We start from the raw sequence: 13,846 nt of genomic DNA on the forward strand, positions 1-13,846 counted from the left end.
CGCCCAGGGCAAGGGAGAGGGCCCTGGTGCTTTGCCTGCCTGTCAGGTATCTCCCCTCTGCTAAGACTACCTCGGCTTTCCTTTGTGGGAGCCCTCTCCCACACTCAGCCCCCAGTGCTAGGGGTGGCCCACGTGACCTGGCCTGGCTAGTATCTTCCAGCCCTGGCTATAGGGATTGGTTCAGGAACGGGTGCATGACCAAAGTCAAATCTGAAGATCTGCACTGGAACAACTGGGCTGGAGAAGGACTCTCGCTGATGGGGTGCTGTGCTACACACCACTAGGCATTTCCCGTCCCTTCATGAGGAGACTCTGCCTTAGAATGAAGTGACACAGGGCAAAACAGGCCCAGGAAATAGAGAGACCAAGGCCCGAGAACACAGCAGAGATCCTAGATCCAACCCTACCTGAAGGTAGATGTACTTCTGGCCTTCCAATACACAAGCCAGCAAATTCCCTTCTTTGCCTCAGCCAGTTTGATTGCAACTTTTATCATTCATTTTCCATCTGATACAGGAAGTTAAGCCTTCTCTGGTATGGGTCAGCCTGAGGCTCCCAAGATGTTCACAGAAAAGGTACAGTGAATTCAACGAGAGACAGAACGCTATCACAGCTGGCCCTCATAACCATGAGGCCTCTGAGAGACCCAGCTTAGCTGCTGCTTGTTTAGATGACACAGACATCCATTTTTAGGGTTGTATTGCAGCACCGGTCTTGGTTATTCCCCTGAATATGCAGATCCCCACTTACCCCTGGAAGGCTAAAAAAGTCACATGTGCTCTTCACCCCCACTCCCTCACCTTGCCGAGTCCTGAGTCCTGGTTAGATCAGAAAAATCACACAGCCATACAAACTAATGCCACTATAAATATATAATCTATTCCTGAAACTAATAAGCAATTATACCAAGGTTGCAGGACACAAAGTTAATGTACGAAAGCCATTTGCTTTCCCAAATACCAGCAATGAACAAGTATAGACTGAAATTTCTGGCTGGGCACGGTGGCTCACGCCTGTAATCCCAGCACTTTGGGAGGCCGAGGCGGGCGGATCACAAGGTCAGGAGATCGAGACCATCCTGGCTAACACGGTGAAACCCCATCTCTACTAAAAATACAAAAAAATTAGCCAGGCATGGTGGCAGGCACCGGTAGTCCCAGCTACTCAGGAGGCTGAGGCAGGAGAATGGCGTGAACCTGGGAGGCAGAGCTTGCAGTGAGCCGAGATCACGCCACTGCACTCCAACCTGGGCAACAGGGTGAGACTCCATCTCAAAAAAAAAAAAAGAAAAAAACCAAATTACAGTAAGTTTTAACATAACACAGTCCATAGGTTCCTGGAAACTAACTTTAAGTGAAATAATGGTCTGTATAACAAAACCAATTTACCACAGACTAACTCATATAAACAAGAGTTCTTACAGCATACAATAAGTCATTTTGCTTAAAGTCATAGTTTCCAAGAAGCTATCAAGGATGTTAAGTGAGGATTTATTGTATAAATGCATCTCAAACAGCAGCGTGGCCCCCACATTCCTAGTATAATATCCCCTCAGATCCTGCAGAAGCCCCTGAATAGGGCTGCTACCAGTTTTTGTGTCCTCTAAATCTTTGTCCACATCAGTGCCAGAATGATCCTTCAAAAATACAGATTGGGTCACTTCTGTGCTTAAAATTCAGTAACTCCTCACTGCATTTTAAATGAAATCCAATTGTCTTGTGATGACCTATGAATCTTTCTGATCTGCCCCTGCCTGTGTCTCTATTCTCCACATGCGCCAGATGCTTCAGCTGCTTCAAAGCCCTTGATCACACACACGTCTCAGCCTTGCCTCTCCTGCTACTCAGACTTCCCTGTTTCTCTTGGTTTACTTGAACTTGTTCTTTCAGACTCAGCTCACTCCCGATGTCCTCCCAGAATCTTCCCCTGAATCTGCCCTCCTTCCTCTGAGTAACCGTGGTCTCTTTACCTTTCATGTAATATCAAACTTGTCTGTTTTTCACTATATCACAGACTTCAAGACTGAATCATTCTCTATTTGCTTTTTAAAAAATTAACCATTTTAAATGTACAATTCAGCAGCATTTCATACATTTACAGTGTGTGCAACCACCCCCTCTATTTAGTTTCAGAACATTTATATCACCCTCAAAAGGAAACCCTGTACCCATTAGCAGTCATTCCCCACTCCCTTCTTCTCCCAGCCCCTGACAACCACAAGTCTGATTTCTGTCTCTGGATTTACTGAGATTGTCTCTTTTATGCTCCCATCACCAATTATTAAGCAAAGAGGCGGGAGTGGGAAATCCAGTTTGCACAGAGGGCAACCAAGCTGTCCTGAGTTAATGGCCCCATCTAGTGGCTAGTGTGGGAAATGTCACTCAATCTCTTCCCCATCTCTGGTAGCTCCAGCCCCACAGCGGGTCCTGGTCCAGAAAGCCGTCTGTATTTCCTTTCACCAGTCATTAATCTCCTTTAAGCAAAATCTTGGTCAAATATCACACAACTTCTTTTTCTCCACCCAGATCAGATGACTAGACAAATTATGTCAATATCACTCTTTGACCACAGACAGATATTTCACCCTCCCACCCTTTCCCTGAGGTCATATCCCTTTCAGGACCAAGCCTTATTCAGGTACTCTTTCCAAATGCGCACTCCTGACCCAAACGTCTGTTAAACCCCAAGGCTCAAAGTTCTAGTATATTGTTACTGTTTGATATCCAGAAAAATGCCTGGATGGTCTCATGGTGATCAAGACTTCAGGGCTGGCCTTTCATTCTGTGTTCTTGCTTCCTCTTTTCTTTGTCCCCCTGAAGATTTTCTTGATCTTTTTGCAAGCTCAACTTTACATTTAAAAGATACCTATTACAATTTATCTACCATTTTTGGTGTTGTATGGCAAGAGTTTTCATAATGTCTAGCTAAAAATACTTCCAGAACTGAAAGTCCTTGTTTGAATTTTCACCATGAGCATGTAATGAATCACTTGTGTATTTGTAAGAAAGGAATTAAACAGAAAATAAAAAGAGAGGAGGAGGGAAAGAGAAGCCCATTTGTTAGAAGGAGAATTAAAGATAAAGTAACAAATATGATACACATTTTGACTTCTTAGATTGGCAGAGGTTTTTCTTTTTTGAGACGGGGTCTTGCTCTGTCACCCAGGCTGGAGTGCAGTGGCACAATCATGGCTGACTGCAGCCTTGACCACCTGGACCCAAGTGAGTCTCCCACCTTCACCTACCAAGTAGCTGGGACCACAGTCACACACCATTATGCCCAGTTAATTTATTACTATTATTATTATTCATAGAGATGGGGTCATACTACGTTGCCCAGGCTGGTCTTGAATCCCTGGGCTCAAGCAATCCTCCCATCTTGGTCTCTCAAAGTACTGGGATTACAGGTGTGAACCAACAGGCTCAGCCTAAAATTGTTACACCTGAATTCTGCAAAAATAAGAAGAAATATGCTCTCGCATGTAAATGAGCGCCAAACATGCTAGAGGGAAATGTTGTACTCATTGACTCAGTTGATCAGTTGGGATTTGTATTTGGACTCATGGTAGAGACTAGAAATAATAATGGTTTAGATAAAATAGAAGTTTACTTCTCCATCTCATTTTCTAAAAAGGTCCTAAAACAAGTTGGGTGCGATTGCTCACGTCTGTAATCCCAGCACTTTGGGAGGCCAAAGTGGGAGGATCCCTTGAACCCAGTTCAAGACCAGCCTGACCAACATAGCAAGCCCAATCTCTACAAATAATAATGAAAAAAAAATTAGCCAGGCATTGTGGCACACACCTGTGGTCCCATCTACTCGAGAAGCTGAGGTGGGAGAATGGTTTGAGCCCTTGCCACTGCATTCCAGGTTTGGTGACAGAATAAGACCATGTCTCAAAGGAAAAAAAAAGTCCTAAAGCAGGCAAGACTAGTGGGGTAACTCCATGATGCAAACATGAATCCAAAGTCTTTCAGGATGCCTCGTGGTTGAAAATAGCTGGGAGAGCTCAAGGTGCCTCGTGGTTAAAAATGGCTGGCAGAGCTCCAGCCATCAGCCATCACACCCACATTCCAGAGAATAGAAAGGAGAAATGGAAAGAGTGGTGAGATCAAAGGATACTCCAGCTGTCTGTCCTTCTAATGACCAGTCCCAGAAATCCTCCACAATTGAGCTTTGCTTCCAGAACAGTCACAGAACTAAATCAGATGACAAGTGACAGACAACTGTAGTCTTTCAACTGCATTGTGATGCTGAAGAAACTTGGAAACTTGGCACCATAACAAAGAAGAAAGCAGGGAAGGCATATGGGGTATCAGTGTCACACTGGGCAATCCCACTGCTGAATATTCACCCTCCAGACTCAGATGCACAAGTGTGCATTGAGACTCAGGACAGCACTGCAGTAACAGAAAGATGCAGAAAGCCAGTAAATGTCTTTTGATGGGGTTGACCTGACATTCACACACAAATGAAATTCTCTGCAGAGGGTACAAAAAGAATGAGGTAGAGAAAGATGGGCAAGCCGGGTGTGGTGGCTCACGCCTGTAATGCCAGCACTTTGGGAGGCCCAGACAGGTGGATCGCCTGAGGTCAGGAGTTCAAGGCCAGGCTGGCCAACATAGTGAAACCCCGTCTCTACTAAAAATACAAAAAATTAGCTGGGCATGGTGGCCGGCACCTGTAATCCCAGCTACTCAGGAGGCTGAGGCAGGAGAATCGTTTGAACCCGGGAGGCGGAGGTTGCAGTGAGCCGAGATCGCGCCACTGCACTCCAGCCTGGGCAACAAGAGAGAAACTCCATCTATTACATTGAAAAAGCAGGTTGTAGAAGGTAAAGTACAGTATGATCCCTTTGTACATAAAAAGGGATTTCTGTACTATACAGACATGCTCCTATATGCAGAGAAATTTTCCGTAAAATCACCCATAAATTATTGACAAAGCCACCTCTAGGAAGGGAGAAAAAGGAGAAAAAAGAGGAAGGCTTTATTTTTTCACATTACACTGATCTGTACTGTCTGGATTGCTTTGGAACTTTTTTTTTCCTTCTTCGAGATGGAGTTTTGCTCTTGCTGCTCAGGCTGGAATGCAATGGCACGATCTCGGCTCACCGCAACCTCTGCCTCCAGGGTTCAAGCAACTCTCCAGCCTCAGCCTCCCGAGTAGCTGGGATTACAGGCATCCACCACCACACCTGGCTAGTTTTGTATTTTTAGTAGAGATGGGGTTTCTCCACGTTGATCAGGCTGGTCTCAAACTCCCAACCTTGGGTGATCCGCCCACCTCAGCCTCCCAAAGTGCTGGGATTACAGGCGTGAGCCACCACGCCCGGCTTGCACTCATATTTTTATATTAAATATGTTCGTTCAGAAAAGTAACAGTAAAATAAATAAAAAGGTCTGACAATTGCTTAGAGGCCTCCCTCAGACTGTGCCACATCCTCCTGCTGCCCCATCCTAGGCTCTGAAGTTACAACACTCAAGAGAAATGTAGCTTCTGAATTACTTTCTTTGGTTATAATTGCTGGGGCTGGAATGATGGCTTTAAGAAATATTCTTGCAGTCCTTTAGGGCTTGTGTGCTTCCCATTTTCCCCGGGGCTTGCTCCCACCGGTGTTTCCCTCCCTTTGCTGCTCCAGCCTCTTGCTCAAGGTCCCCGTGACCCCCATGCTGAAGCAGGGGTCAGATCTATCTTCATCTCTCCTGTGTCCACCACAGCCTCTGACACTGTGGCCGCACTTCCTCTTTGGGATGTCCTGGCCACTGTCTCCCAGGACCCCATCATCCTATCACTGCCTGTTGTTTCTGGGTCTTCTTTGGGGGTCTCTTCTCTTCTCCCTGACCTCTAAATCCTGGGGTGCCCCGGGTTTCACCCTTGGCCATCCTCCCGGTCGGCAAACACCACATCTAGGGGTCTAATCCAATCCACGGTTCTAGTTCTAACTCAAGCTTACAATTCTAACACTTACATTCCCAGTTGGGTCTCATCCCTGAACCCCACACAGAATTCCAGCAGGTGCTTGGATGTCTAACGGGCAGTCAAGGAACCTCCCTCAGCCCTTCCCGTTTCAATAAAAGGCAACTCCATACTTGCTGTTGCAGGCACCAAAAACCTTGGAATCATTCTGACTCCTTTCTTTTCCTTTGCTGTGTCTAATCTGCTAGCAGTTCCCACTGGGTCTGTCGTGAAAGCACAGCCAAACACTGAGCCCCGCGTCTCCTGCTCCGCTGATGCCGCGCCTGTCTACGCCTCCGCACTTCTTGCCTGGGTAACTGAACTGACCTCTTAACTGGGGTTCCTTCCTCCTCCTGTGCCCCCCTAAAGATCTTCTGAACACAAATTCATCTCCCTGCTTGGCTGTGAACCCTGGAGTGGCTCCCATTTCACTCAGGGTCAGACTGAAGTCCACACCGCACAGTGTACAGTGTCTGCATTAGACAATGAATGACATCCATTTCAGTGAGCTGGTCTGGAAACCAAACCATTACTTAGGCTGTTGTTTCTACGGGCAGATGAATTCTGAGCCGTGCACTGCGGATTAATTAAACCACATCAAAATTCTAAAATTCTGCAGGAAAAAAATCCTACCGTAAACAAAGTAAAAGACAAATGGAAAAACAGGGGAGAAAGGTAGGCAAATACTATAAACAAACAGCACATAGAGAAAAACAAATATTTTCTAAACAAATGTCAAGCTGCTACCCTCTCATAGCGAGAGGTGCATTAAACCCACAGTTGAGACCACCTCAACCTATTGGCAAAGCTTTTTTTTTTTTTTTTTTGAGACGGAGTCTTGCTCTGTCGCCCAGGCTGGAGTGCAGTGACGTGATCTCGGCTCACTGCAAGCTCTGCCTCCCGGGTTCCCGCCATTCTCCCGCCTCAGCCTCCCGAGTAGCTGGACTACAGGCGCCCGCCACCTCGCCCGGCTAATTTTTTGTATTTTTAGTAGAGATGGGGTTTCACCGTGTTAGCCAGGATGGTCTCGATCTCCTGACCTCGTGATCCGCCCGCCTTGGCCTCCCACAGTGCTGGGAATTACAGGTGTCAGCCACCGTGCCCGGCCTATTGGCAAAGCTTTTTTTAACCTGCTGATGAGCAGCGCCAGCCACGGCGCAGAAGGCGAGTAAGCTGGTTCTCCCCACGGCAGGCGGCTGTTAGTTTCCACCCAAATGTACAAGAAAGAAGAACTGAATCACATGCCCAGGGTGACAAGGAAGGAAGTGTGGGGCCAGGATTTGAACCCAGGCTGACTCCTGGGCTGAGTCTCCTGGTCGTCTTTCCGGAAACCAAACCCTATTCATGGCTCTCCGCTCTGGCAAGCTGTTGGGTACAAGACCCACCACAACGGGGAGAGAAGGGCGGGGTCCCGGCTCCGAGAGTTACTCAAGCGAGGGTCACAGAGCTTTCATTTGAAAAGCAACACGTGGCCGGGCGCGGCGGCTCACGCCTGTAATCCCAGCACTTTGGGAGGCCAAGGCCGGCGGATCACGAGATCAGGAGATCGAGACCATCCTGGCTAACCCGGTGAAACCCCGTCTCTACCAAAAACACAAAAAATTAGCCGGGCGTTGTGGCGGGGCAGGAGAATGGAGTGAACCCGGGAGGCGGAGGTTGCAGTGAGTCGAGATCGCACCACTGCATTCCAGCCTGGGGGACAGATATAGGCTCCGTCTCAGAAAAAAAAAAGAAAAGCAACACGTATCACACTAATGCCTCCAGCTGACGTGGCTCACTCGTTTCTTTGCTCAATCAGCTGCAGATCACTCATCAAGCACCTTCTGGGCTCCCGGGACTGACCTTGCAGGGGAGGGGAAGAGAAAATAAGGACCCTGTGCAGAATGCCCAGGCAGACGTCACAGCACACGGACCTCGTGGGGGCGGTGGCCTGGGATCCTGCGGCTGCCGGCACAGACGACCAGGCTCGGTGGCCTCGAACAACACAAACGTCTCCCCTTACAGAGCTGCAGGCCGGAAGTCTGACCAGGTCTGCTGGGCTGAAGTTAGGGTGTCCACGGGGCTTCCTTCCTGCTCGAGGCTCACGGGGGATCCACTTCCTTCCCTGGCCGGTTTCCAGAGGCCGTGGTGCTCCTTGGATCCTGGTCACTGCCTCTTCCTCCTGTAGGGACCCTTCAGATCGCACTGGGCTCACTCAGATGATTGAAAGGAATCTGCCTTAAAAAAAAAAAAAAGTGGTAAAATATACAAAGCATAAAAATCACCATTTTAACCGTTTCTCCATGAACAGTTCACTGACTTGCAGCACGGTCACACTGCTGTGCTGCCGTCGCCGCCATCCAGCTCCAGAACGCCCGCATCTTCCGCGAGGGTTCACGAGGGTTTGTCTGACTCCTCCAAACCTCACGTTGGAATTGATCCCACATATTGAAGGTGAGGCCTAAGGAAAGTGCTTGGGTCATGGGGGCGAATCCTTCATGAATAGATTAATGCCCTCCCCAGCGGCGGGAGGGAGCTGTTGGTTTTTGTGAGAGCTGGTTATTCAAGAACCTGCACCTGCCCCCCTTGCTTCCTCTTCCCCATGTGATCTCAGCGCACATGGGCTCCCCTTCCCCTCCCCCATGAGTGGAAGCAGCTGAGGCCTCCCCAGGAGTGGACACCGGCATCATGCTCCCTGTACAGCCTGCAGAACCCTGAGCCAAATCTCTTTCCTTTAGAAATTACCCAGCCTCGGCCGGGCGCCGAGACTCACACCTATAATCCCAGCACTTTGGGAGGCCGAGGCGGGTGGATCACCTGAGGTCAGGAGTCCGAGACCAGCCTACATGGTGAGGCCAACATAGTGAAACCCCATCTCTACAAAAAAATTAGCTGGGCGTGGCAGCAGGTGCCTGTAATCCCAGCTACTCAGGAGGCTGAGGCAGGAGAATCGCTTGAACCCAGGACACGGAGGTTGCAGTGAGTCGAGAGAGTGCACCACTGCACTCCAGCCTGGGCAACAAGAGCAAAACTCTGTCTCAAAAAAAAAAAAAGAAAAGAAAAGAAAAGAAAAAAGAAATTACCCAGCCCCAGGTATTCCTTTATGGCAACACAAAGAGACTAAACCATATTCCCAAATGGAAACTGTGCCTATTAAACATTAGCTCCACCCCCGCCCCCCAGGCCCTGGCAGCCACCATTCTCCGTCTCTGTGAATTTGACTGCTCTAGGGACCTCACAAGTGGCATCATACTGCATTCGTCTTTTTGTAACTGGCTTCTTCCACTTAGCATAACGTCTTCAAGGTTCATCCGTGTCGTAGCATGTCAGGATTTCCTTTTTAAGAGACAGGATCTCTCTGCTGCCCAGGCTGGAGTGCAGTGGCGGGACCATAGAGCGCATTGTAACCTCAAACTCCTGGGCTCAAGGGATCCTCCAAGCTCAGCCTCCTGAATAGCTAGGACTATCCTTCCTTTCAAAGGCTGAATAATATTCCCCCATCTGTATTTACTACATTCGATTTACCCACTCACCCACAGATGGACGGTGAGCTGCTTCTACCTTTTGGCCAGAGAATAATGCTGCTGCTATGAATATGGGTGTAGAAATATCTCTCTGAGACCTTGTTTTCAACTATTTGGGGTATATACCCAGAAGAGGTATTGCTGCATCATATGGTACTTTTTTTTCTTTTTTTAAAGGATTTTCTATACTGTTCACAGCATCTGCCACATTTTACCTTCTCACCAACGGTGCAGGAGGGGCTCAATTTCCCCACATCCTCACCAACTCTTGTGACTGTGTTTCTTCATGGTAGTCACCCTCATGGGTGTGAGATGTTACTGCAATATCTTGGCTCTGTCCCCCATGCTGGAGTGAGGTGATGCAATCATAGCTCATGGCAGCCTTGACCTCCTGGGCTCCAGCAATCCTCCTGCCTCCTGAGTAGCTGGGACTACAGGCGGGTCCCACCACACTCAGCTAATTTTTAATTTTTTGTAGAAACAAGGTATCCCTATGTTGCCCAGGCTGATTTCAAACTTCTGGGCTCAAGTGATCCTCCTGCCTCAGCCTCCCAAACAGCTGGGATTACAGGCGTGAGCTGCCGTTCCCAGCCTCCATGTGGTTTTGATTTGCATTTCCCTAATGATAGGTGATGCTGGGAATCTTTCTCCTGCTCATTTTCCATCTGTGTATCTTCTTTGAGACATCTATTCAAATCCTTTGTCTGTTTTTAAATGATTTGGGTTTGTTGTTTAGCTGTAGTTCCTTACATATTCTGGACATTACCCCCCTTATCAGATGTATGACTTGCAAATATTTTTTCCCACTCTCTAGGTTGCCTTTTCATTGTTATGTCCTTCAATGCCGTTTTTTAAATGACATCCAATTTACCTTTTTTTTTTTTGAGATGGAGTCCTGCTCTGTCGCCCAGGCTGGAGTGCAGTGGAGTAATCTCGGCTCACTGCAACCTCTGCCTCCCAGGTTCAAGTGATTCTCGTGCCTCAGCCTCCCAAGTAGCTGAGATTACAGGTGCGTGCCACCACACCTGGCTAATTTTTGTATTTTTAGTAGAGACGGGGTTTCACCCTGTTGGCCAGGCTGGTCTCAAACTCCTGACCTCAAGTGATCCAGCTGCCTCGGCCTCCCAAAGTGTTGGGATTACAAGCGTGAACCACCATGCCTGGCCCAACTAAGCTATTTTTCCTTTTGTTGTCTGTGCTATTGGTTCCATATCTAAGAAATCATTGTCAAATTAGGAATGTCATGAAAGCTTCGATGTCATGAAGCTTTTCCCGTTTACTTCTAAGAGTTTTATAGATTTAGGTCTCGTGTTTAGGTCTTTAATCTATTTTCAGTTAATTTTTCTGTCTGGTGAAAGGTAAGGGACCAACATCACTCTTTTGCATGTGAATATCACTTTCCCAGTGCCATGTGCTGAAAAGATAATCTCCCTATTTGAAGGCCAGCTGATTAGTAACCTTAATTCCATCTGCTACCTAATTCTCCTTGGCCATGCGGGGTAACATCATTACAGGTTCTGGGGATTAAGATCTAGACATCTTTGGGAGGCCAGGATTCTGCCCACCAGGGGGTGATCAGGCCTGCAGGGACTCATGTGCATCTCATTCACACACCCTACTCAGGAGAACACAACTGACTTTTGAACAAGGGTGTGAACTGTGAGCATCCACTTATACACGTATTTTTTTCAACCAAGCACATAAAAAATACAGTATTCAGGCTGGGCATAGTGGCTTACACTTGTAATCTCAGCACTTTCGGAGGCTGAGGCAGGAGGATGGCTTGAGGCCAGGAGTTCAAGACCAGCCTGAGTAACATAGTGAGATGCCGTCTCTACAAAGACCTAAAAAAAAAAAAAAAAAAAAAAAAATTAGCCAGGCATGGTGGGTGTGCACCTGTGGTCCCAGCTGCTCAGAAGGCTGAGGTTGGAAATTGCTTGAGGGAGGTTGAAGCTGCTGTGAGCTATGGTGGTGTCACTCCACTGCACTCCAGCCTGAGTGACAGAGATCCTGTCTCAAAAACAACAAAAAATAGAGTATTCACAGAAGGCAAAACCTGCACATGCAAGGCCAACTTTTCATAGATGTGGGTTCTGCAGGGCACTGGGGGACTTGATTATGTGCAGATTTGGGTACAGGAGGGAGGCCCTGGGCCCAATCCCCTGCAAATACCAAGGCACGGATCTCTTTCTATGTAATAGCAGGAGGTGTAATTCACAGACGATACTGACAAACATTACGGCGAGAGATGGTGTATGTTAGTGGGAAGTCTGAGAGCTCACAAATGACAATGGAGTGGTCTCAAAACGGTTTTAATCGAAGGAGCACTATTATAACGACGACAGTAGGTAGAACAAAAGCACCTTATCACACACCGTAGAATTCTTCAACTGTGTTGCGGTCTGTGTGCATTTTCACAATCATCATCATCAAAAGCAGAGTGCGTCTTCCCAAGGGAGGTCAAACAGGTCAGAAGAAATAACTGGAGGGAAAATGGGGGAAAAGAAACAACAGAATTCAAAACACAGGACTGAGGGGCCAGGCGCCATGGCTCACACCTGTAATCCCAGCCCTTCGGGAGGCCGAGGCAGGTAGATCACGCGAGGTCAGGAGTTCGAGATCAGCCTGGCCAACATGGTGATACCACATCTCTACTAAAATACAAAAATTAGCCAGGCATGGTGGCGGGCACCTGTAATCCCAGCTACTCGGGAGGCTGAGGCAGGAGAATCGCTTGAACTTGGGAGGTGGAGGCTTCAGTGAGCTGAGATCGTGCCACTGCACCACTGCACTCTAGCCTGGGCAACAGAGTGAGACAACGTCTCAAAAAAAAAAAAAAAAACCAAAAACCAAAAAGCATGGGACTGAGATAAGGACAGAATCCTAATGTTTCAGGCAAAATAAGTAAAAATTATTAAAATGTATTGTTACCTTTTGTTGTTAAGATATATTCAGTGTGTTCCATCAGACTGTGGAGGTGTATCCTGGCAATACATCTCAAATGCAAGCAGGCAAATGAATCTAGCAGGCATCTGACTAGAAAGAGGGGTTCTTTTTTTTTTTTTTTTTTTTGAGGCGGAGTCTCGCTCTGTTGCCCAGGCTGGAGTGCAGTGGCGCGATCTCGGCTCACTGCAAGCTCCGCCTCCCGGGTTCCCGCCATTCTCCTGCCTCAGCCTCCCGAGTAGCTGGGACTACAGGCGCCGCCACCACACCCGGCTAATTTTTTTGTATTTTTAGTGGAGACGGGGTTTCATTGTGTTAGCCAGGATGGTCTCGATCTCCTGACCTCGTGATCCGCCCGTCTCGGCCTCCCAAAGTGCTGGGATTACAGGCTTGAGCCACCGCGCCCGGCCTAGAGGGGTTCTTTTATCCTCACTTTCAGATGAAGAAATCAGAGCTGAAAGTCAGCAAGGCAGGTATCAAAAACCGTGCCCACTCCATGAGGCCCCGGTGTGGAGGGACACAACAGGGAGAGCTTTCTAAGGGGAGGCCCCTGGCCAGTCCCGAGCTGTGTTCTCAGATCTCCTTGTTCTCCTTTCGGAACTTCCTCTTCTCCTTGGTTAGAATTAAACATAGCGGTGGGGGCCGGGCGCAATGGCTCACGCCTGTAATTCCAACACTTTGGGAGGCCGAGGCGGGCAGATCACCTGAGGTCAGGAGTTTGAGACCAGCCTGGCCAACCTGGCGAAACTGTCTCTACTAAAAATACAAAAATTAGCCAGGCATGGTGGTGCACACCTGTAGTCCCAGCTACTCGGGAGGCTGAGGCAGAACTGCTTGAACCTGGGAGGTGGAGGTTGCAGTGAGTGGAAATTGCGCCATTGCACTCCAGCCTGGGCAACAGAGCAAGACTCCATCTCAGAAAGAATAAATTGATTAAAAAAATAAAAATAAACGCAGTGGTGGAATCTCTTGATTTCTTGGGTCAGCTTCCCCAGGGCTGAGCCATCTCTTATTCAACATTCCCCCGTTTCCCCTCCAAGGCCCAGCACACAGTATGTGCACAGTTAATACCATGTCAGTCGCTCTCTGAACATCTTGGGTTGAAGAAGCATTTGCCAGCAGATCTTCCAGGAGCGCAGCGAGCATCTTCACCGGACAAAGCACTCTCCATGCTGTGCCCACGTCTGAGCGCCCAGAGTGGCCAGCAGTGGCTCCGGCGGTTCTGGGAGGTGCCTGCGTGCTGATGGCTCCCTACATGCCACAAAACATTTTCCATGTCTGGGCCTCAAGAGGGAAAAGCATGTCCACGTCCTGCCCTCCCTCCTCCAGCGGGCTGAGAGCAAGTTGCTGCTGGGCAAGCCAGGCCTGGGCTGCTCCTCAGGCCAGAGGGGACCTGGGGAGTGCATCCAACTTTGAGACAGAAGGTACAGTGAGCTGACATT

This window comes from Macaca nemestrina, chromosome 12 (assembly GCF_043159975.1).
Source record: "Macaca nemestrina isolate mMacNem1 chromosome 12, mMacNem.hap1, whole genome shotgun sequence".
Lineage (NCBI taxonomy): Eukaryota > Metazoa > Chordata > Mammalia > Primates > Cercopithecidae > Macaca > Macaca nemestrina.